This window comes from Gopherus flavomarginatus, chromosome 1, assembly GCF_025201925.1.
Source record: "Gopherus flavomarginatus isolate rGopFla2 chromosome 1, rGopFla2.mat.asm, whole genome shotgun sequence".
Classification (NCBI taxonomy): Eukaryota; Metazoa; Chordata; order Testudines; family Testudinidae; genus Gopherus; species Gopherus flavomarginatus.
Window position 1 is genome coordinate 363,801,181 of NC_066617.1, and position 23,453 is coordinate 363,824,633.

Sequence of the window (23,453 nt, forward strand, 5' to 3'; positions counted from 1 at the left end):
CTCGGGACAAGGACCGGTGGCACTTTCAGTGGTGAAGTGCCTTTTACAGCTTGAGAGAAGCATTGCAATAACAAGGGAACCCTGCGAGACGGATTCTGGTTTCATTGTTACCAGTGTAAACAGGGCAATTCCAGTAAGCTTAACCCACCAATGCCAATGAGATCTGAACGCAACCCTACACCTTGCACTAAAGTTACGGTAGGATTTAGGGTCATCACGGTAATGCTGATGTGTTTTCAAAGGGTCAGACACAATTGCAAGGATTGTCTAGAGACAGCACCTAGATATTCGTAGCTTCCAGTGCAATGAGGGATCATTGTGATTGTCTAGTCTAATCTGTATATCACAGGCCAGAGACTTCCCCCAAAGAATGTCTAGAGCAAATCTTTTAAAAAAATGTAAAGTCTTGAATTAAAAATGGTTAGTGATGGGGAATCCACTGTGACCCCTGGTACATTGTTCCAAGGGCTAGTTGCCCTCACTTAAAAATTGACACCTTATTTTCAGTCTGAAATGTAAGTGTATGTTACAGCCGCTGGCTCAGTCCTTGGCAGGGCTAGCTCACTCCCCCATCCTCAGATAAATTGAGTTTTCAGCCCATCATAGGATCTAACCACATCAGCCACAGAATCAGGGGCTCGTTCACCTGCACATCTACCAACGTGATATATGCCATCATGTGCCAGCAATGCCCCTCTGCCATGTACATTGGCCAAACTGGACAGTCTCTACGCAAAAGAATAAATGGACACAAATCAGTTGTCAAGAATTATAACATTCAAAAACCAGTTGGAGAACACTTCAACCTCCCTGGTCACTCAACTACACTTCAATCTCCCAGTACACTCAATTACAGACCTCAAAGTTGCAATTCTTCAGCAAAAAAACCTTCAAAAACAGACCCAATGAGAAACTGCAGAACTGGAATTAATTTGCAAACTGGATACCATTAAATTAGGCTTGAATAAAGACTGGGAGTGGATGGGTCATTACACAAAGTAAAACCTATTTCCCCATGCTAATTTTCCCCCTACTGTTACTCACACCTTTTTGTCAACTGTTGGAAATGGGCCATCCTGATTATCACCACAAAAAATTGTTTTCTCCAGCTGATAGTAGCCCACCTTAATTGATTACTCTCATTACAGTTGGTATGGCAACCCTCATTTTTTCATGTTCTGTGTGTGTGTGTGTGTATGTGTGTGTGTATATATATATATATATCTTCCTACTGTATTTTCCACTCCATGCATCTGAAGAAGTGGGCTCTAGCCAATGAAAGTTTATGCCCAAATAAATGTGTTAGTCTCTAAGGTGCCACAAGGACTCCTAGTTCTTTTTGCGGATCTAGACTAACAAGGCTGCCACTCTGAAACCTGCTCTAATATTTCATCATCTGGAAGAGCTACTCTAGCCCGTTCGCCGCTCCCACCAGTCGCCCGTCAGTCACCTTCTGCTGCCATCTGCCTCTCTGCTGTGACCCTGCAGATCAGTCTTTTAGTGATTGTCAGCTCCTAATGATGGTGAGCTCTTAGCAGGCTGGGCAGGACCATGGTCCCACCACAAGTGATTTCAACTCTGGTTGAACAGTTAAAATAACAAAAAGGCTCCTCATTAAGCCTATTTAGCTTTATCTTTGAACAGTGGGGAGGAAGAGGTTAAACCAGACCGGGGACCCTTAGGGAGCAGCCACTACCCCAGCATTCAGTACTAAAGTGATTTGTAACCCACCACCAGCCAAAGCTGATCACTTCGAGCAGCACAGCTCTATCTGCTGGATATCTAGGCAGAGTAGGTGTGTTCATGTAGATACACTTTGCTCCTGAAGTCTCTCCCTGTCCCAGCTAGCGGTCAGGGGAGAACTCATTCAGACCCTGCGTATTACATGCGTATTAAATAAAGAGGCACATTTTCAGAACACTTTTTCCTGGAAGGAGTGGGGGAGCGGCTTTACTTTGAGTTGTGCCTTAAAGGTGTATTTCTAACTTCTCTCCAATTACATTATTTTTGTTCATGCGAGCCCAGTTCAGATCTGAGCCACAAGCAAAGAGAATTTGTCATAGCCGTGTTGTGAAAGAATCACTAACAGAGCACCAGTGTGATTGCAATTCTTTTCCCTACTACAGCCACTAGAGGGCTCCAGCCATCTCTCTTGAGATCACTCCCAGTCACTTAAAGGCCGAGTTCCATCTCCTTATAGATCAGCAGTACGTATAGGGTGACCAGACAGCAAATGTGAAAAACTGGGATGGGGTGGGGGGTAATAGGAGCCTATATAAGAAAAAGACCCCAAAATTGGGACTGTCCCTATAAAATCAGGACATCTGATCACCCTACATAGTAGTTAAGAATATACCAAAATATAGAAAACTATAATGACACCATGGACATTGGCCACTGTTGGAAGACAGGATTCTGGGCTAGATGGACCTTTAGTCTGTCCCAATATGGCCGTTTTTATGTTCTTTTGGTCATTATTGACTCAACTGTACGTAAAGGTTTTCAGAGAGGTGTGATTTTCTGCCCCCCCGCCCCAGTGGACACTGTTCTTGTAATTGTCACCTTTGCATATCTCTTTCCAAAGCTGCCTGGGAGGGCACCGGAAAGAACCCTGACAATGCAGCAATGAAACTCCCCGTGACAATAGGATACATTGGCCACCTGGCTGGTGTCCAAAACACAAAGTACACCCATCAAAATACCTCTCTAGTGCTGCCACTTCTCCCAGTTAATGACAGGATTCCTGTTGTGACTCTATTGACTGGGAGCTCTGTAAGTCAAAGCACTGGGACCCCATCGTGAAATACATCATTGAGTATTTAACTGCCCTGCCTGCACTCTACAAACAGTTGCATAGCACCCCATTTAGGCCTGTCTTAGCCTGCAGTGAGCACTGTGTTCAATGGTCTGGATCTTCTGAGGCCAAGTTCTCCTGGGATTCTTCCAGAGTCCAGGGATCTGGCTGGATGTCCCCAGGGCGTTGTGGTTCCTATGGGCTTTCAGTGGCACATCCAAAGCACAACAGTTGGTTCTGAGGGGCAGCACCCCAGTAGCTACAAAATTACTTCTGCTCCCAAGAAAGAATTTCTCAGTGAAGAGATGAGATGAGGTTTCCTAGCCCTGGGTGGTCGTTTAATGACCATTTTCCTGTTTATCCTTATTTATTGCCTAGCTTGCCTTGAAACAGTTCTGCTGATAACGAGGTTTCAATTCTCTAATCAAGCCTCTTGGCTCTCTTGGGTTTTCCCCTGGTTCTGGATTTTACTGCGTTTTGCTGCAGCATTTTGGATTCCCCCTTGTTGCTGGGTCTGCTTCACTCCCTGTGCTCAGCCGTGATCTAGTTTGCCTGGGCTATGAAATAAGGAGCACGTGTGTCACTGCTGCCTTCTACTGGATGGGACGTCAACTCTGCTAGCTGTGTGTGAGTGTGTCCTCCAGAGTACAGACTGAACACATCTGAACTTGTCGGAGCCTGTCTGTCTTTTTGAAATGGACGGGGCTGAGTTCTCCCCCCAGTGCTGCATGGGAGTAGAACAGCTGGCTCCTGTGAGTACCTAGACAGAATCATAGACTCACAGGACTGGAAGGGAGCTCAAGACGTCGTCTAGTTCAGTCCCTTGCACTCATGGCAGGACTAAGGATTATCTAGACCAACGGTTCTCAAACTTTAGCAACCTGAGGACCCCCATTTTGATTTAAAATGTTTGGGGACCTCCCAAGTCCCTCCGCTGAGCCCTTGACCTCTCCCCTTCCCCGCGGTCATGCCCCTGCCTTGCCCCTTCTCTGAGGCCCTGTCCCCACTCACTCCATCCCCCCTTCCTCCATTGCTCGCTCTCCCCAACTCTTACTCACTTTCACCAGGCTGGGGCCAGGGGTTGGAGTGCAGGCTCTGGGAAGGAGTTTGGGTGTGGCAGGGGTGCGGGCTCTGGGGGGTGTGTGGGTGTGGGTGTGGGGTGGGGGACTCTGGGAGGGAGCTTGGGTGTGGGCTCCAGTAGCTTCGGGGAGGTGGGGCAGAGGGGCTGGGGGTCTCCATGTGCTGCCCCTTCCCCAGGGCCCGTGCAAGGATGTTTCATGCTCTAGGCGAAAATTCCACCTTATGCCCTCCCCATGACCCCGCACTGAGGCACCCCCCCCCACGGCAGCTCCCTCCCTCCGCCCTGAGATGCCCCCTTGTGGCAGCTCCCCACTCCCCACCCTGAGGTTCCCCTCCCATCCCAGCTCACCCCTGCTCCCCACACGAGCACCCCAAGCACGCCGTGGCTGCTTCACTTCTCCCACCAATCAGCTTAGGCGCCGCAAGCCTGGGAGGCGGGAGAAGTGAAGCAGCCATGGCGTGCTCGGGGAGGAGGCGGGGCAGGGGTGAGCTGGGGCTGGGAGTTCCCTTGCATGCCCCCCCCCCCGCTTACTTGCTGCAGGCAACCCTCCCCACACTCCCCTGCCCCAGCTCCCTCCACCTAAATGCTGGCGGCGACCAGGGTGGCTGAAGATCTGGCTGCCGCAGTCGCTGCCGAAGAAAATGGTGTCCCCCAAATCCTAGTGCCCTAGGTGACCACCTGCCCTGCCCTGCCCCCAGGCACTGCCCCTGCAGCTCCCATTGGCTACAGTTCCTGGCCAGTGGGAGCTGTGGAGTCAGGGGCAGCACGTGGAGACCCTCTGCCCCTCCCGAGGGCTGCAGAGACATGCCAACCGCTTCCTGGAGTGGCATGGAGCCAGGGCAGGTAGGAAGCCTGCCTTAGTCCCTCTGCACTGCCGGACTTTTAGTGTGCAGAAGGCACTGGGAGGGAGGGGAAGCAGTTGATCAGCGGGGCCTGGGGACCCCTTGGGGAGCCCCAGTGGTCCATGGACCCCAGTTTGAGAAACGGTGATGTAGACCATCCCTGACAGGTGTTTGTCTAACCTGCTCTTAAAACCCTCCAGTGATGATTCCACAACCTCCGTAGGCAATTTATCCCAGTGCTTAACCACCCTGACAGTTAGGAAGATTTTCCTAATGTCCAACCTAAACCGCCCTTGCTGCAGTTTAAGCCCCTTGCTGCTTGTCCTGTCCTCAGAGGTTAAACAGAACAATTCTTCTCCCTCCTTCTTGTAACAACCTTTCATGTACTTGACAACTGTTATCATGTCCCCTTTCTGTGTTCTTGTCTCCAGCCTAAACAAACCCATTGTTTTCAGTCTTTCAATGTAGGTAGGGTTGCCAACCCTCCTGGTTTCGATGGGTGTCTCCCAGAATCCGGCTCTATTTCCTGGAGGTTACTGAAGCCAACCTGGGAGATTTTAGGCCACCAGAAGTCTGGCAGCACAGCGGTGCTAAGGCCGTCTCCCTGCCTGCCCTGGCCCCGCGCCGCTCCTGGAAGCAGACAGAATGTCTCTGCGGCACCTGGCCTTAGCCCTGCTGTGCTGTCACCCGGGAGCTGTCCGAAGTAAGGGCCTCCTGGCTGGAGCCTGCACCCCTCCTGCACCCCAACCCCCTACCCCAGCCTGGAACCCCCTCCTGCACCCAAACTCCTTCCCAGAGCTTGCACCCTTCACCCCTTCCTACACCCCAACCCCCTGCTCCAGCCCGGAGCCCCCTCCTGCACCCCAATCCTCTACCCCAGCCTGGAACCCACTCCTGCACCCAAACTCCCTCCCAGAGCCTGCCCTCTGCACCCCCACCTGCACCCCAATCCCCTACCCCAGCCCAGAGCCCCCTCCTGCACCCCAACCCGCTACCCCAGCCAGGAACCCCCACCTGCACCCCAACCCCCTACCCCAGCCTGGAACCCCCTCCTGCACCCAAACTCCCTTCCAAAGCCCACACCCCTCACCCCGTCCCACACGCTAATCTCCTGCCCCAGCCACGTGTCTGGGGTTGCGGCTGCCGGAGCTCCAGGGTAGCCAGTCAGCCCCATATAGTGGTGCTCCAGGGTTCAGGGCTGGCAGAGAAGGGCAGCGAGCAAGTGCCTGAGCAGCAAAGCGAGTAAGGTGCCCCCTGACTTCCACCCAGGGTGAGAGGTGAACTCTGCAGATGCACCTCTGAACTCTGGGTCTGCACTGACCAAGGACAGCAACTGTGAGTGGGGTGCAGAGAAGGGATGGGTGAGTTAAAAGGACTTTTGGCTTGCTGGACGTAGGACCCTGAGGGGAAAAGGACACTGCCCATCCTACTTAGGGGTGGGTCTGTTGCTCATGGTTTATGTTTATGAACCCCGCTTGTGGTGTTTTCCCAAATTAACCCTGAGTTACTTCCCTCCTTTTATTAAAAGTTCCTTTTCTACGCTCAGACTCTGTGCTTGCGAGTGGGGAAGTATTGCCTCTCACAGGCACCCGGGGTGGTGTGTAAATTTCCCAGGTTATTGGGTGAGGGCTTGAGCCGGTTCTGGGTTGTATCGATGGAAAGGAACCTCTAGATATTGAACCCAGCCCTGGTTGCTGTCGGCTCTGCCTGGCAGGAGGTTTACATAATAAAGACACGAACAGCCTGTAGTCACCAGCTTCTGCCCACCCCCTGCTCTGCCCTCTCCCTGGGTTTTCCTGCTCCCTTTGTGGCCTACCACAAACAACTTTGTCCCCATGCTGCCCCTGCACCCAGCACATCCTCCCTGCTGCTTTGCCCACTCTCCTGCTTCAATCTCACTGCTCTGGCTGGCCTGCCGCCCCTGCCTCTGGCAGCAGAGTCAGCCTTTGTTCTAGGGTGGGTTGGTCTCTCTGACATACTAAGACAATGTGTGTTTGATACGGCACCTTTAGGCCAGGATCACTTACTGTTGTAACCCTTTGGCTGTGTCTGTCTAGGATACTGCATAAGTAATCTGTGCCCCAGAGAGCAGCTTCCCTGTGTGGCCAGAGGAAGGATGGTCTAGTGGTTAGGGTACAGGCCTGGCGGAGACCTGGGTCCAAAGCTGCGCAGCCACAAACATTCTTGGTGACCCTCCTCAAGCCCCTTAGCCTGTCCATGTCTCAGTTTCCCTTCTGGACGGTTCGGATTAACAGCACTTCCCTACCGCGCACTGTGAGGAGAGCTACACCAAAGGTTTGTGAGGCCTTCACATACTGTGGTAAACGAGATAGATCTAAATACCATATACCCATTAACCAACACTGTCATTGGTATTATATTCATTTGCCCTTTCTTCTCCACTTCCTCCCACTGGTATGATTTCCTGTTTTCCTTTCCTCTTGGCCCTCATGTGGGCCAGGCTGAAGGAGAGACAGCTCCTGGGAGAAGGACTCAGAGAGGGGACGCTAGCATTTGGATCGATTAGGGCCAGACTCGATCTAGTCTCCAGTGGGACATTCCGTACCTGGGGACCTGCTCCTATAGCCCCCTCGCTGCCCTCTGGCTATTGTGGGGTGTCGTGTCTAACTTAGTACCTGGTCCTGCAGCCCTTGCTCACAGGAGTGGCCTCACTGAAGTCGTGAATAGTGGGATTGGGCCCTTGAAGTGAAGCATCTTGGGGCAGGGCGCGATCACACCTCGGCGGTAAACGCCACGCACGCCTCTACACTAACAGTGTTACAAGGGAAGCAGTGAAAGCTCAGGTCTCCTCTTAATGGCTGCAGCAGATAATGCTGACGGGCCCGTGTGGGGATGCTTCCAAAGTGCACGGAGCCGGGGTCCTGGGCTGCTCTCAGGCAAGGCTTCTTTCCACCGTGACCATGTGAAAACAGCCACCTTCCAGGCCCTTCTCCTCCGGCGTGGCTCCAGACTAGGCTGTGTCTCCACCGCCCTTCATGCCCATCTTTCCAGCACATGTACCTGAACCAGGGAAAGGGGGAGCTTGGAGAACTCTCCCGTTCAGCTGAACGACAGCTCAGGGTGCCACTCGGAGCCCCGCAGGTGTGGGCAGTGTCACACTGCAGCGAGCTGGAGGCAGAGGCCGGGGGTGGATTCAGACCGTAGTATTTTAAGTGTTAATTTAGCTATTAAATGAATTATAAATGCCTGGGTCAACCCCAGCCAGCGTGTCCCCTCCCTCTGGCTCAGCTTTGCCATGGCCCGATTCAAGGCTGAGTTTCAAGAGAGCCGAGACTTTCCCTTTAGATTTTACTGGCAGGGTCCAGGAATGGCCCTTGGTGTGGTCCCCAGTGGTGCTTTGGGGTATGATTCTGCTGCTCATACCTCTGAGCTGATCCTTCCATACGAGAGCAAGGAGTTACTGTGATGATTTTTCCTCCTGCATTCGCCAGACAACTAGCAAATGGCTCCGTCAGCCTGTAGTGATGCAGCGAGCATAACCCTGCCTTCCTGAGCTGGGAGCAGAGCCTGAGCACCTGGAGCCCCACTTGAGCCAACGGGAGCAGTGGCTGCTCAGCACCATTCAGGCTCTGGCCACTGGAGAACCACAACACCAGCAGATCGAGAGGCGTGATCATTCCCCTCTATTCGACATTGGTGGCCTCATCTGGAGTCCTGTGTCCAGTTTGGGGCCCCACACTACAAGAAAGATGTGGAAAAATTGGAAAGAATCCAGTGGAGGGCAACAAAAATGATTAGGGGGCTGGAGCACATGACTTATGAGGAGAGGCTGAGGGAACTGGGATTGTTTAGTCTGCAGAAGAGAAGAATGAGGGGGGATTTGATAGCTGCTTTCAACTACCTGAAAGGGGGTTCCAAAGAGGATGGATCTAAACTGTTTTCAGTGGTGACAGATGACAGAAGAAGGAGTAATGGTCTCAAGTTGCAGTGGGAGAGGTTTAGGTTGGATATTAGGAACAATTTTTTCACTAGGAGGATGATGAAGCCCTGGAATGGGTTACCTAAGGAGGTAGTGGAATTTCCTTCCTTAGAGATTTTTAAGGTCAGGCTTGACAAAGCCCTGACTGGGATGATTTAGTTGGGGTTGGTCCTGCTTTGAGCATGGGGTTGGACTAGCTGACCTGTTGAGGTCCCTTCCAAGCCTGATATTCTACGATTCTATGAACACTGGAGATTGTAATCTCCCTTTGCCAGCGGGGTCAGAAAGGGCAGCTCCCCTCAAGCTCTCTCCAGCTGCCTGCGTCCTCTGTCGGGGGAGGATGTGCTTTGAAATGCCGCACGTCTGATTTAGTTAATGAAATAATCCCTTCAGTTGTTCCATTTCCAGTGACTCTAAAATCACTGAGGGAAATCTGCTTTAGCAGATGAGCAATTATATTTGCAAAGGGCATTTTATAAAGCACAGCTTTCAGCTCCCCTCTCCACATCAGCACTGGAGCCAGCGGCCTGCTGCCAAACTGGGTGCTGTCGTGTGCAGGGAGAGGGGACTTGCCTCGAGGGTCTGAGGAGTGTGGAGACCAATGGGGAAAAGGGTGTCTCTGTTAAAAGCTATGTTCAACTATCTGCATAGAAAAGAGCAGAAATAGTCAGGGTTTTTTATATTGAATGATAGTACATTCAGTCAATGAAATGTAAGATGGAAGCATTACATCATCAGCGCAACTTGCAATAAATAACCACACCTAGCACTTATATCAGACTTTTCTTCCTTAGATCTCACAGTGCTTTACAAAGGATGCCAGTACCATTCTCCCCATTTTACAGAGGGAAAAACTGAGGCATAGGGAAAGAAGTGATTTGCTCACACCTAGCTCTTATATCAGACTTTTCTTCCTTATATCTCACAGTGCTTTACAAAGGATGCCAGTATCATTCTCCCCATTTTACAGAGGGGAAAACTGAGGCATAGGGAAAGAAGTGATTTGCCCACTGACACGCAGCAGGCTAGAGCCAGGCACTGAATCCAACTCTCCTCTGTCCTAGTCCAGTGCTGGATCCACTAGACTTTACTGCATAGAGGTTGGTTAGTGAAGATACTGGTACTTAACCATGTCTGAGCTCTCACTAACCCTTTTATGGATCACCTAATACACAGTGCTGCCCAATTACTGCAATAAAAGTAACCCGCAGGCAGAGAGCAGTTTCAGCCCTGCCTGAACTCTTATATAATTCTTGACATCTGATTTGTGGAAGGACAATTCCTCGGGGCTGGTCTACACTGGGGGGGGGTGGGTATCGATCTAAGATATGCAACTTCAGCTATGTGAATAGCGTAGCTGAAGTCGAAGTATCTTAGATCAACTTACCTCAGGTCCTCACAGCGCGGGATCGACGGCCGCAGCTCCCCGTGTTGACTCTGCTACCACTGCTCACTCCGGTGGAGTTCCAGAGTCGATGGGAGCGAGTGCGGGGATTGATATATCACGTCTAGATGAGACGCGATATATCGATCCCCGAAAAATCGATCGCTACCCGCCCATACAGCGGGTAGTCTGGATGTACCCTCACTCTCACAGACCTTGAGAGACAGGCCAGTCCTCGCTTACAGACAGCCCCTCAACCTGAAGCAAATACTCACCAGCAACCACACAACAAAAACACCAGCCTAGGAACCTATCTTTGCAGCAAAGCCTGATGCCAACTCTGTCCACATATCTATTCAGGGGACACCATCATAGGACCTAATCACATCAACCACACCATCAGGGGCTCATTCATCTGCACATCTACCAATGTGACATGTGCCAGCAATGCCCCTCTGCCATGTACATTGGCCAAACCGGACAGTCTCTACGCAAAAGAATAAATGGACACAAATCAGAGATCAAGAATTATAATATTCAAAAACCAGTTGGAGAACACTTCAACCTCCCTTGTCACTCAAACTACACTTCAACCTCCCTGTACACTCAATTACAGACCTCAAAGTTGCAATTCTTCAACAAAAAAAAACTTCAAAAACAGACTCCAACGAGAAACTGCAGAATTAGAATTAATTTGCAAACTGGACACCATTAAATTAGGCTTGAATAAAAGAATAAGAGTGGATGGGTCATTACACAAAGTAAAACCTATTTCCCCATGCTAATTTTCCCCTGTACTGTTACTCACACCTTTTTGTCAACTGTTGGAAATGGGCCATCCTGATTATCACTACAAAAGTTTTTTTTCCTCCTGCTGATAATAGCCCACCTTAATTGATTACTCTCATTATAGTTAGTGTGGCAACACCCATTTTGATGTAACTTGATGTAAGTAAGAAAACTGCTTAGGCAAAGATTGTAACTTGTTAAGATTCAGTTTTAGTCATTAGAAAGCTCATAAGAGCATAAGAGCCTGAGAACATAAGAATGGCTATACTGGATCAGACCAAAGGTCCATCCAGCCCAGTATCCTGTCTACCAACAGTGGTCAATGCCAGGTGCCCCAGAGGGAGTGAACCTAACAGGCATCTCTCTCCTGCCATCTATCTCCATCCTCTGACAACAGAGGCTAGGGACACCATTCCTTACCCATCCTGGCTAATAGCCATTAATGGACTTAACCACCATGAATTTATCCAGTTCTCTTTTAAACGCTGTTATAGTCCTAGCCTTCACAACCTCCTCAAGCAAGGAGTTCCACAGGCTGACTGTGCACTGCATGAAGAATAACTTCCTTTTATTTGTTTTAAGCCTGCTGCTCATTAATTTCATTTGGTGACCCCTAGTTCTTGTATTATGGGAATAAGTAAATAACTTTTCCTTATCCACTTTCTCCACATCACTCATGATTTTATATACCTCTATCAGATCCCCCCTTAGTCTCCTCTTTTCCAAGCTAAGAGTCCTAGCTTCTTTAATCTTTCCTCATATGGGACCCTCTCCAAATCCCTAATCATTTTAGTTGCCCTTTTCTGAACCTTTTCTAGTGCTAGAATATTTTTTTTTGAGTTGAGGAGACCACATCTGTACACACGATTTAAGATGTGGGCATACCATGGATTTATATAAGGGCAATAAGATATTCTCTGTCTTATTCTCTATCCCTTTTTTCATGATTCCTAACATCCTGTTTGCTTTTTTGACTGCCTCTGCGCACTGCGTGGACATCTTCAGAGAACTATCCATGATGACTCCAAGATCTCTTTCCTGATTTTTTGTAGCTAAATTAGCCCCCATCACATTGTATGTATAGTTGGGGTTATTTTTTCCAGTGTGCATTACTTTACATTTATACGCATTAAATTTCATTTGCCATTTTGTTGCCCAATCACTTAGTTCTGTGAGATCTTTTTGAAGTTCTTCACAGTCTGCTTTGGTCTTAACTATCTTGAGCGTTTAGTATCATACTGAAGCAAAGAATTCATTTAGTTTCTCCACAATTACTTTATCGTCTTTAAGTGCTCCTTTTGATTATCCAGGGACCCCACTGGTTGTTTAGCAGGCTTCCTGCTTCTGATGTACTTTAAAAACATTTTTGTTATTACCTTTTGAGTTTTTGGCTAGCCATTCTTCAAACTCTTTTTTGGCTTTTCTTATTACATTTTTACTCTTAATTTGGCAGTGTTTATGCTTCTTTCTATTTACTTCACTAGGATTTGACTTCTACTTTTAAAAGATGCTTTTTATCTCTCACAGCTCCTTTTACATGGTTGTTAAGCCACAGTGGCTCTTTTTTAGTTCTTTTACTGTTTTTTAATTTGAGGTATACATTTAAGTTGGGCCTCTATTATGGTGTCTTTGAAAAGTGTCCATCCAGCTTGCAGGGATTTCACTCTAGTCACTGTACCTTTTAATTTCTGTTTAACTAACCTACTCATTTTTGCATAGTTTCCCTGTCTGAAATTAAATGCCACGGTGTTGGGCTGTTGAGATGTTCTTCCCACCACAGGGATGTTAAATGTTATTATATTATGGTCACTATTTCCAAGCAGTCCTGTTACAGTTATCTCTTGGACAAGCTCCTGCACACCACTCAGGACTAAATCTAAAGCTGCCTCTCCCCTTGTGGGTTCCCGTACCAGCTGTTGCATGAAGCAGTCATTCAAAGTATTGAGAAATTTTGTGTCTGTATTTTGTCCTGAGGTGATATGTACCCAGTCAATATGGGGATAATTGAAATCCCCCACTATTACTGAGTTCTTAATTTTGATAGCCTGTCTAATCTCCCTTAGAATTTCATCATCACTATCACTGTCATAGTCAGGTTGGTGATAATAGATCTCTACTGTTATATTCTTATTAGAGCATGGAATTACTATCCATCGAGATTCTATGGAACATGTGGATTCATATGTTTTGTTTTGTTTGTAACCAGACCTGCCTCTTTTTCTCTTGCTTAGTATCACTTAAATCTCTGTTCTTTGTTCATAAATTTATTCTTGTTTTCTTACAAAACCATATCAGTGCTGTGTATGGAAGTGATGCATGAGTCATCTGCTACCCTAGCAGGCTGGTGTGTGCTGTCTCTTCGGATTCAGCAAACCTAATAATTTCTCTGAGTGTCTAGTGATAGCGGAAGAAAGTTGGGGGCTGTCAAGGCTGAATCCCCACTGTGTCACTCCGAGTGAAGAAGGTGGGGCCTGCAAGGATTTTAAAAATTAATACTGGCCACTCCAGGCTTGCATTACACTCCCAACGTTACAGCTTCTCTCTGACCTTGGTTTGGTAAATGATGCCACCACCCAAATGCAAAAAAAACCCTTTAAACCCAGGAAGGAACACTTGGGAATTCCTCCCTGTGGGTACCCTCAAGCCCTTTCACATGCTCCCCCACCCAGGGAAAAGCTGAGAAACAAAACAAAGGAAATTAGCTGTGGTTATCAGCTAATCAAACAACATGAACAAACCTTTTAGGACACCAAAAATCCAATCCTGTTCTTCAAAAAGGTAAATTTTATTCAAAACAAAATGGGAAACAAATAAATCTGGAACTCAGGCTTTTTGCTAGATCTTAACAGAAACAATTACAAAAATGAAGCATCCAAGACCGCTTTCTTGGGGTTCAGCTTAAAGGTTACAAGCAAACAAAAGCATTCAGGGTTAGCACAGGGGAGATCCACAAGCCTTACAAAAAAAACAGAAATAAACCTGATCACGTCTAGCTAAACATTCTGATCTATGTACACATTTGGAGTTCAGGAAAGTAGTTCCAGGTCTGATCTGCTGATTTATAAGCAGCTTTAAGCCAGGTAAGATCATAGCATAGCTGCTCTGTTCCTCCAGCCCAGAGAACAACAGACAAAGAGAAAGTTTCTTTCCTCATTTTAAAAAGTTCTAGCCTTCCCACTTGCTCTTTCGGTCAGGTGCCCTCTTTTTTTTTTCTTTACCTGGGGGACTTTTTAACCCTTTACAGGCAAAGCAAGTAAAGAACAGCCACCAAGAGGGATTTTACAGCTAATTGGCTGGTTGGGTGTCCATCAAAGGGAGTTACCCCCCCTCCCCCGCCCGCCTTTTATTTATCACAGGGGACTTGGCAGACAAGAACAGGGAGGTAGTGGCACGTGCACGGGACAGCATGGCATAAAATGAGAAACTGAAGCTGGAGCAACAGAAGAGGACTTGAATGAGTTTTTTTCTGATGGCCTGAAGCGAGGAGCAGTGGGAAGTAGGGAGACTGGAGAGAAGGTTAGAGTGATCAGGTGGGTCTGTGACAAGGTGAAATGTCATGCTGGCCCTGTTCGCACTGTGAGCTGAACCCAAATCACCAGGTGAACATTATGGGCCAAGTTCAGCACAGATGCTGTAGATCAGCAGGTGCAATTCATGTGTCCATCCTTCCTGGCTCATTGTCTTGTGCTATCCAAATGCCAGCGAGTGGGAAGGATGTGACAGCCTTCCACTCTGCATTGTCATCCTCATGAAATAGGAATGTTTCATTCCTACAATCGCTACTTGTCATAAGCTGGGACCTGCTGGCCAGCTGTCTGGCCATGTGCTCACATGCTCTGTGCTTTCATAATCCAGATCCTGGCCCCTGGCACTGGGCCTCGTGGGCTGATCAAATGCTAATCTCTCCACCTTCATTCACATGGCCAGTGTAGGAGCAGGGAGCTAGCAGGTCTTATGAGTCTTCATCCCAGTCATGAGCCAGCAGAGGGACCAAGAGAGGACCAAGGCAAGACCCCTGGGGTCTAGAACCCACAGGCAGAAGGGGACCAGCACAGAGATGAGCAGCAGGGAACAGGGCAGGAGTCACTGCTCAGCTGTCAGTGCAAGATCTAGGGAGGAGAAGAGTCACTTGGGGGGTCCATGGTGCCCCCTTTAACTCAGGCTATATCCTGACATGGGTGACACAGACAGGCAGTAGCTAGGAGTCCCATGATTCTGGTTCAGCCAGCGTATGTGGCACAGTTTACTTGTCATCCAAGGAGGAGGGAAGAGAAAGATTTGGTGTATGGGAGCCAGGCATGATCTCAGTCCACTCCCAGCTGGTGTCCACTGACACTGTGAACGAAAATAGCTGCATGTGGCAGTGTGATGCAGAAGACGTAGTAAAGCTCTTGAAGTGGAAGGCCTGTCAGCTGCCCGTTGTGAGCAACACGGTAGCACTAAAATACAGGCCTGAGAAGCTGGCCCAGTACGTCTCACTTGGTTTCAAATACTGGCAGCATCAGCTGCGTCCAAGGCAGATAAACCAGGCTCTGTCCAGACAGGGTCAGGAGGTCTCTCAGACCATGGTGGCTGTAGCCTGTGTCTGTTGTGACTTGGTTTCATAGAATCATAGACTATCAGGGTTGGAAGGGACCTCGGGAGGTCATCTAGTCCCACCCCCTGCTCAAAGCAGGACTAATCCCCAACTAAATCACAGTTTCTGCATAGTGCCCCTTTACATGTCACAGAGCTTGCAGTCTGCAGCAGCAGATGGCCATTTTCACAGGTGATAGTAAGTGCAGACTGCTGCTGAGAGGGCGGGGGACACGCTGCACATGAGTACGAGCTTGCCCAGTGGGCACTGTGCTTTCAAGAGGGTCATACCTGTAATGGTCCTTTGTAGGTATAATTTGTTAAGCATTTTAGTATGAACTGTTCTCCAGGAACTGTATTAGATTTGACCTGCCAGCTCCATCTATGTTAACTCATAGATTTTTAAGGCCAGAAGGAACCACTATGATTCCTTAGCCTGACCTCCTACGTAACACAGGCTGTCTAATTTCACTCCGATGCCTGCAGTAGAGAGAGTTCTTCGAAGGTGCACATGTGCCTCGCGCACGCAAGATTGGAGCCTTTTGAATAGCAGTGGCCATCAGAGCTGCACATGCACCATGTACATCCTCCTACTCGCGTGTGAGGGCACAAAAGGCAAACGAGCCATGGCTTTCCTCTTGCTGCCTGTGGCAGTGAGATGGAACCTAGCGAGTGGCCGACCTGCTAGTCCTTGGTGCTGGCTAATCTCTAAATCCTGAAAAAACTATCAGAACTCCTCGGCTCCAACCTATAGAAGATCTGCTCCAACCTATAGAAGATCTGCTCAGGTTTTAGGCCCTTTCTGTGGCGAGCTGATCCCATTAAAAGCTGGGCGCAGCAGATGCCTGCTCTGTTTAGCAGAGAGCCGTGTACTGGACAGATACTTGACAAACTGGTTGTTCTCTTTCAGGACCCGCATGTCACAAGATGCTCCACTGAAGCGTCACCTGCTGGAGCAACCTATGAAGCTGGCTTCAGATCCTGAAGAGACAAGTATGACTCCGGGAACCACAGAAGGCAACATCCTGGAACTTCCCATCTGGCGGCCACTCGATTCCAAAAGTGTCTCTCGATCTCCCGTGCAGAGAAGCCTGCACGGAAAGACCAGGTGCCAAAATAAATGCTACCAAAACCAACAACATCAACACTGAAGCCCCACACTGGGAGAGGCCATCCTGAATTCAGGGTCAGAGACTCCAGATGGAGCTCTGTTCCTTCCCACCTGTAAAGACCATGCCATTAAGGCCTCTAGGGACAAAGACACTGAGCCCCAAGCAATGTAGTGAACCATATCTCATCACAGCACAGAGAAAAAGCTCCCTGGCAATTATTCCAGCACTGGCAAGGCAACCTTTGGCCTCAGTACTGCCAGCAGAGTTTGCTGATGCTGCTGGACCTATCCCCCCCAGGACTGTGAATGACTTTGAGACCAAGACAATACTGGGATTGGTTTGGACCTTGGTACCAAGAGTGCCATAGTCTTTGGTACGACTCCCAGAGAAAAGTCTACTCCTCTTGTCCATCGCTGACCGTGGTGGTGGTGCATATAAGTAGAAAGGTCATTCACATCTACTCATCCTTAAATGAGGGGGCTGATCAGAGGCAGATCCCAGCAAGAGACTGCAAAAGCCCTGGAGTACATCTTCACCAAGCTCAGCCTCCTGGTTAACTACAAGAAATCATCTCTAACCCTGTCCCAGATGATAGAGTTCCTAGGGATCCTGATCAACACTCATTCAGTAAGAGCTTACATCCTCGAGGACAAGTTCTAGTCCCTCCGGTCAATGGTGAATGACCTAAGATCAGATCTGATGATGATGGTGCACACCTGTCTAGGGCTATTAGGTCACGTGTTGGTGTATACATACTTGACACTACCAGGCTTCACCTGTGGCCTCTATAACTGTGGCTAAGGTTGGTGTATTCCCTTGCCAAACACCAGATGACTAAGACTGTCACAGTCCTGCCCAAGCCCTGTGAGACTCAGACTGGTAGCTGGACTCAGAGAACGTGAGAAAGGGAATTCCATTATCGGCCACCTCAGTGATGATGTCAGCTGCCAGAGACACCCCAGGGCCAGGTTAGGGAAACTACATATGAATTTCCTGGAGTTCACCGCCATCATATTGGCTTCCACAATGCAGACCTTGACAGACAACATGCCTGCAATGCACTGCATGAACAAGCAAGGACGCACTCATTCATCCTCTCTCTGCCAGGAAGCCACTGAGCTATCACCATGATGTCATTGACATAGAGTAACTCCATTGGCTCTGCACCTTGCAGGAGTGAGCAACAACCTGGCAGACTTCTTGAGCGGACACGAGATAACCAAACATGAGTGGTCACTTCAGAAGTCCATCATGCAGCAGATAGTCCATCAATGGGGAATTACCACAATAGACCTGTTCACCACAGAGGAAAACAGCAAATGCTCAAACTCCTGTTCCAGAGAAGGCATGAGCTCAGGCATATTGCCAAATGCCTTTCTCCTATGATAGTCTTGAGGACTCCTATATACCTTACCACCAGTTCCTCTGATCCCCAGGGAAATATCCCAGATCAGATGGGATAAGGCCACAATGATCCTAATAGCTCCTTGCTGGCTGAGACAATTTTGGCTGTCACACCTGTTGCAGCTGTCCAAGCTGCTGTCCATACATCTCCTGCCCTGTCCAGACATCATATTTCAGAATCATAGCCAGATTCTGCACCAAGAGCTGCAGTCATTACACTTGACATCTTGAATAATGTCTGGTTTAGCACTACTGGCACAGACTGATCCCTACAGGTTCAAGAGACTCATACCCAGTAGGAAACTTTCCATTAACAAGACCTACTCCTCAAAATGGAAAAGATTCTCCGTATAGGCAGCCCAACGCAGTCTAGATCCAGTCGTGGGCCTGATACCAAAGTTCATTGACTACATGCTGCACTTGAAACATTCTGGACTAGCATTTAGCTCTCAAGATCCACCTTGCAGCAATATTGGCATGTCATGCTCTGGTACGGTCATGCTCTATCTTTTCACATCCAACAATATCCAAATTCCTCAAGAGCCTCCTGCATACTCACTCACTGGTAACAGATTCAGCTCCCGGGTGGGACCTTACTATTGTCCTCCTAATGCTCATGGAGTCTCCTTTTGAGCTGCTGTTGATTGCTCAGTACCCTATCTGACACTCAAGATGGTATTTCTAGTGGCTATTTCCTTAGCACAGAGGATAGAGTTCTAAACTTTCAGACCAGACCTCCTTCCAAAGATACAAGGTGGTGTTCAGACCACACCTGAAGTTGGTCCCTAAAGTGGTCTCAGAATTTTACTTGACCCAGTCGATTAACTCGTCTGTCTTCTTCCCAAAGCTACACATGACACCGGGAGAAAAGACTCTACGTACTTCGGACATATCCAGAGCTTTGCTTTATTGCCTTAATGCAGTGGTTTTCAAACTTTCTGAGCTACACCCCACTTTGAGTTACAACTTTTGGTTGTGCCCTCCAACCCAGACAAAAATAGACACATGCAAAAGTGTCCTTGATCGCCTACTCATAAACCTAACAGAGACTGTAACACAACTTTAATTACATTAACTACACCTGTAGGTTTTAAATACACAGATACTTATCAATTAATGTGAAGGGTGTGGCTTTTTCTCTGAGAACAGTTTATCAATGTGTGGGTAGATTGTTGAAACCAACTCTCTGAGGGTGGGCTCCATTTCCAGGCTCGAATGGTACTTTGTCTTTAGCACAGCCAATGGTGAAAAGGCTTTGATCGCACACTTTGACAAAGCAGGATGTTCAGAGCCAGCTTTCAACCAAAATGCCCCAAAGACTGTTTTTCAAATTGCATGTCCAGTGTTCTCATTCTGAAGTTCAATCAGCTTCTCCTGAATGTCAAACAGATGGGGCAAGGTGACTGCCTCAGCTACAAAAGTTTGGATAATCCAGTCATTCAGGGTGCATTTCCTTCAGGAAAATATCTACCCAAATATCTACCCAAACTGGCTCCGAGCGAAGTCAAATGATTCTTGATTTGGCACACTCAATAGTTCAGGTTCTATTTCATCGACAGTGTCAGTTAACAAGGAGAAGGGAACACTTAAGCCAGTTTTGATCTTTGTTTTCCAGAGATCTAGCTCCCTCTTGAATGCTGATATCCTGTTGTGAGGTCAAAAATGGTACTTTCTGCTCCTTGCAATGAGACATTTAGCGAATTCATTTTGTCAAAAATATCAGCAAGGTAAGCCAAAATCGCAAGCCAGTGGGGAATCACACGGTGTCTTGGTATTGCTGAAATTCAAATCCATTAGGAAAAGTCGGACTTCATTTCTCGGTTCATAAACGCATTGCAACACTTTTCCCCTGGCTACCCACCTGACTTCCACGCGAAACAACAAACCATTGTTCTTCGCTGCCATTGCAATGCTTTGTGCAGAAAAGAGACATGCCTTTGTGGGCTGTGTCTTGATAAAATTCATGATTTTAATAGCAGAACTCGGGACTTCAGTAAGTTCCTGATCCATGTTTCGAGTTGCAAGGGCTTCATGATGTATCATACAATGAGTCCATGGTATACATGGAGCAATTTCAACCACTTTGGCTTTCAAGCCTGCCCTACCTCCAGATATAGAAGGGGTTCCATCCATGCAGATTCCAATGCAGGCTTCCCATTTCAAACTTGTGAGAAGTTAGGAAGCTGTTTAAAAATGTTAAACAGGTCAGATCCAGTTGCATGCATCTTAATTGGCTTGCAGAACAAAAAGATTTTCCAATATTGATGTTTCGTGAGAGTACCGAATGTAAGCAATTGAAGGAGCTTCTTTCAATATATCTGTTTCACACAACTGGATTGCAACTAAACTGGATTGCAATTGAGAGATCAGCTGTGCATTGATATTTTCTGACATATCAGCGATTCGGTGGTTGACCATGTTGTCTGACAGCAGGATCATTTTTAACTTCTCTGCCATCCTGTCACCAAGCATCGTCCTGCAAATGTCAATTGCTATTGGGAGAATCAGTTTTTCCTCAGATGTGTAAGGCCTTTTATTCTTGGCAATGTGGTATGCAACTTGTTATGATGCTTTTGAAGCACTTGCAAGGCTGGATATCACATTTTTCATTGTGTTTTTTGTTTGTTAATTATATGCTTCATCAGGCTTTCTTGTTTTTGCAGATTTGTTCTCTGTAACGACTTTATCCACTTCAGCTTCTGCCTTTCGTTTCGGAACATTACCATCTTTTGGCGATAATTACCAATCCATTTTTCACCATGTAATGATATGAAAAAATATCAAATTCACCAGCAGAATAAGCACTGCACAGCTGCTTGTTGTAACGACAGGATAGGATATACTAAACTGGAAGGCAGGAAAGGTAGTTGTGGCTATAGATATGATAGTCGGCTTATAATTAAATACATTGTAACACACTCCTCTGTACTGCATCAGCAGCCTTTTATCAGCCAAAAAAGTCCATCTGAATAAATCAGTTGCCAAATGTTTACTCGTAGTACTTCAGTGTATATAATTGTCAATGTCTTGTTCTTATTCTGCAATAATGATTTTAAAAAAGTAAAAAATGCCTTGCACATCGTGCCTTCTCCCAAAAAGTTCCTCCCCCTCTCCCCCCATGGGTGCGTGCCCCACTGTTTAAAAAGCTCTGCCTTAATGAGATCAAACCTTTCCGGCTCTCTCACTGCCTCTTTGTCACCATATCTGGCCCATCAAAAGGCCAAGCTATCTTATCAGAGAGCTCTTGAGTGTATTTTCACCTGCTATCACATGGCTGGCAAACTTCTCCCTCTGCCAGGCAACATCCACTGTGGCCCAGATACATCTTTAGCTTTCTTCAGAAATGTGCCAGGCTCTGAGAATGTGCAAGGCAACAATATGGAGTGACCCATTTACTTTTGGTAAATGTTAGACCCTTGGTGTGGTAGCCAGGCCTGATATTAAATTGAGAAGAGCTGTACTGTAGAAATGGTGACTGATACAGCTGGAAAGCCTCATTCTCAGCACCTGGAGGAGATGCTGTTCTCCAGGCCCTGCCAGTGAGAGCCAACCAGTTGTTAGTGAGATGCTGTGTTGTTACAGCTGCTTAGTGCTTGGAGCTCCTGTGTTCACTGCATGAGCAGAGGATGCAGTTTATTGATTCAGTGGAACTCAACGTTATTCATGAGTATCATAGATTATTAGTGTTGGAAGGGACCTCAGGAGATCATCTAGTCCAACCCCCTGCTCAAACCAGGGTCAATCCCCAAATGGTCCCCTCAGGGATTGAGCTCACAACCCTGGGTTTAGCAGGCTAATGCTGACATAACCTTAGTCCCAGATTTGGACCTTAGCGTCCAAAATATGGGGGTTAGCATGAAAACCTCCAAGCTTAGTTACCAGCTTGGACCTGGTACCTGCTGCCACCACCCAAAAAATTAGAGTGTTTTGGGGCACTCTGGTCCCTCTGAAAAACCTTCCCTGGGGACCCCAAGACCCAAATCCCTTGAGTCTCACAACCAAGGGAAATAATCCTTTTTCCCTTCCCCCCTCCAGGTGCTCCTGGAGAGATACACAGACACAAGCTCTGTGAAACTACACAGAGGGACTCCCCCTCTCCGTTCCCAATCCTGGAAACAAAAAGTACTTTCCTATTCCCCCAGAGGGAATGCAAAATCAGGCTAGCGATCCAACACACAAATCTCCCCTTGATTTCTTCCTCCCACCAATTCCCTGGTGAGTACAGACTCAATTTCCCTGAAGTAAAGAGAAACTCCAACAGGTCTTAAAAGAAAGCTTTATATAAAAAGAAAGAAAAATAAGTACAAATGTTCTCTCTGTATTAAGATGATACAACACAGGGTCAATTGCTTAAAAGAATATTGAATAAACAGCCTTATTCAAAAAGAATACAAATCAAAGCACTCCAGCACTTATATTCATGCAAATACCAAAGAAAAGAAACCATATAACTTACTAGCTGATCTCTTTGTCCTTACACTTAGAAACCGAAGACTAGAAAGTAGAACTACTTCTCCAAAGCTCAGAGAAAGCAGGCAGACGGAAAACAAAGACACAGACACTCAATTCCCTCCACCCAAAGTTGAAAAAATCCAGTTTCCTGATTGGTCCTCTGGTCAGGTGCTTCAGGTGAAAGAGACATTAACCCTTAGCTATCTGTTTATGACACGCCCCCCAAATTGCAGACAGTGGGGAAGCTCACTGGCGGCGATTTCCTTCTAGAACTTGAAAATAAACAGATTAATACAACACATGCACCTTTACATATACTACTAAGTATATAACTAACAGACTTCTACATTTTAAGAAAACTTTTTAACTACTGAATTCTGGGAAACTCTCACGGGAGAGTGCATCAGCTACTTTGTTAGAAGCTCCTGTGATGTGTTGAATTTCAAAATCAAAATCTTGGAGAGCTAAACTCCAACGAAGAAGTTTCTTGTTGTTCCCCTTGGCAGTATGAAGCCACTTTAGTGCAGCATGGTCAGTTTGTAGTTGGAACCGCCGTCCCCAAACATATGGGCGTAGCTTTTCCAGGGCGTACACAATGGCATAGCATTCCTTTTCACTGACTGACCAGTGACTTTCCCTCTCAGACAGTTTCTTGCTGAGAAACACGACAGGATGGAAGTTGTGATCTGTTGCTTCCTGCATGAGCACTGCTCCTATACCACGCTCAGATGCATCTGTGGTTACTAGGAATGGCTTGTCAAAATCCGGGGCCCTGAGCACAGGGTCCGACATGAGCGTTGCCTTAAGTTGGGTAAAGGCCTTTTGACACTCATCAGTCCACTTAACTGCATTTGGCTGGGTCTTTTTGGTCAGGTCGGTCAGTGGGGCAGCGATTTGGCTGTAGTGGGGTACAAATCGCCTGTAGTATCCGGCCAAGCCTAAGAAGGATTGGACCTGCTTCTTGGACCGTGGGACAGGCCACTTTTGGATAGCATCCACCTTGGCCTGTAGGGGGTTTATGGTTCCTCGACCCACCTGGTGCCCCAGGTAAGTCACTCTGTTTTGGCCTATTTGACACTT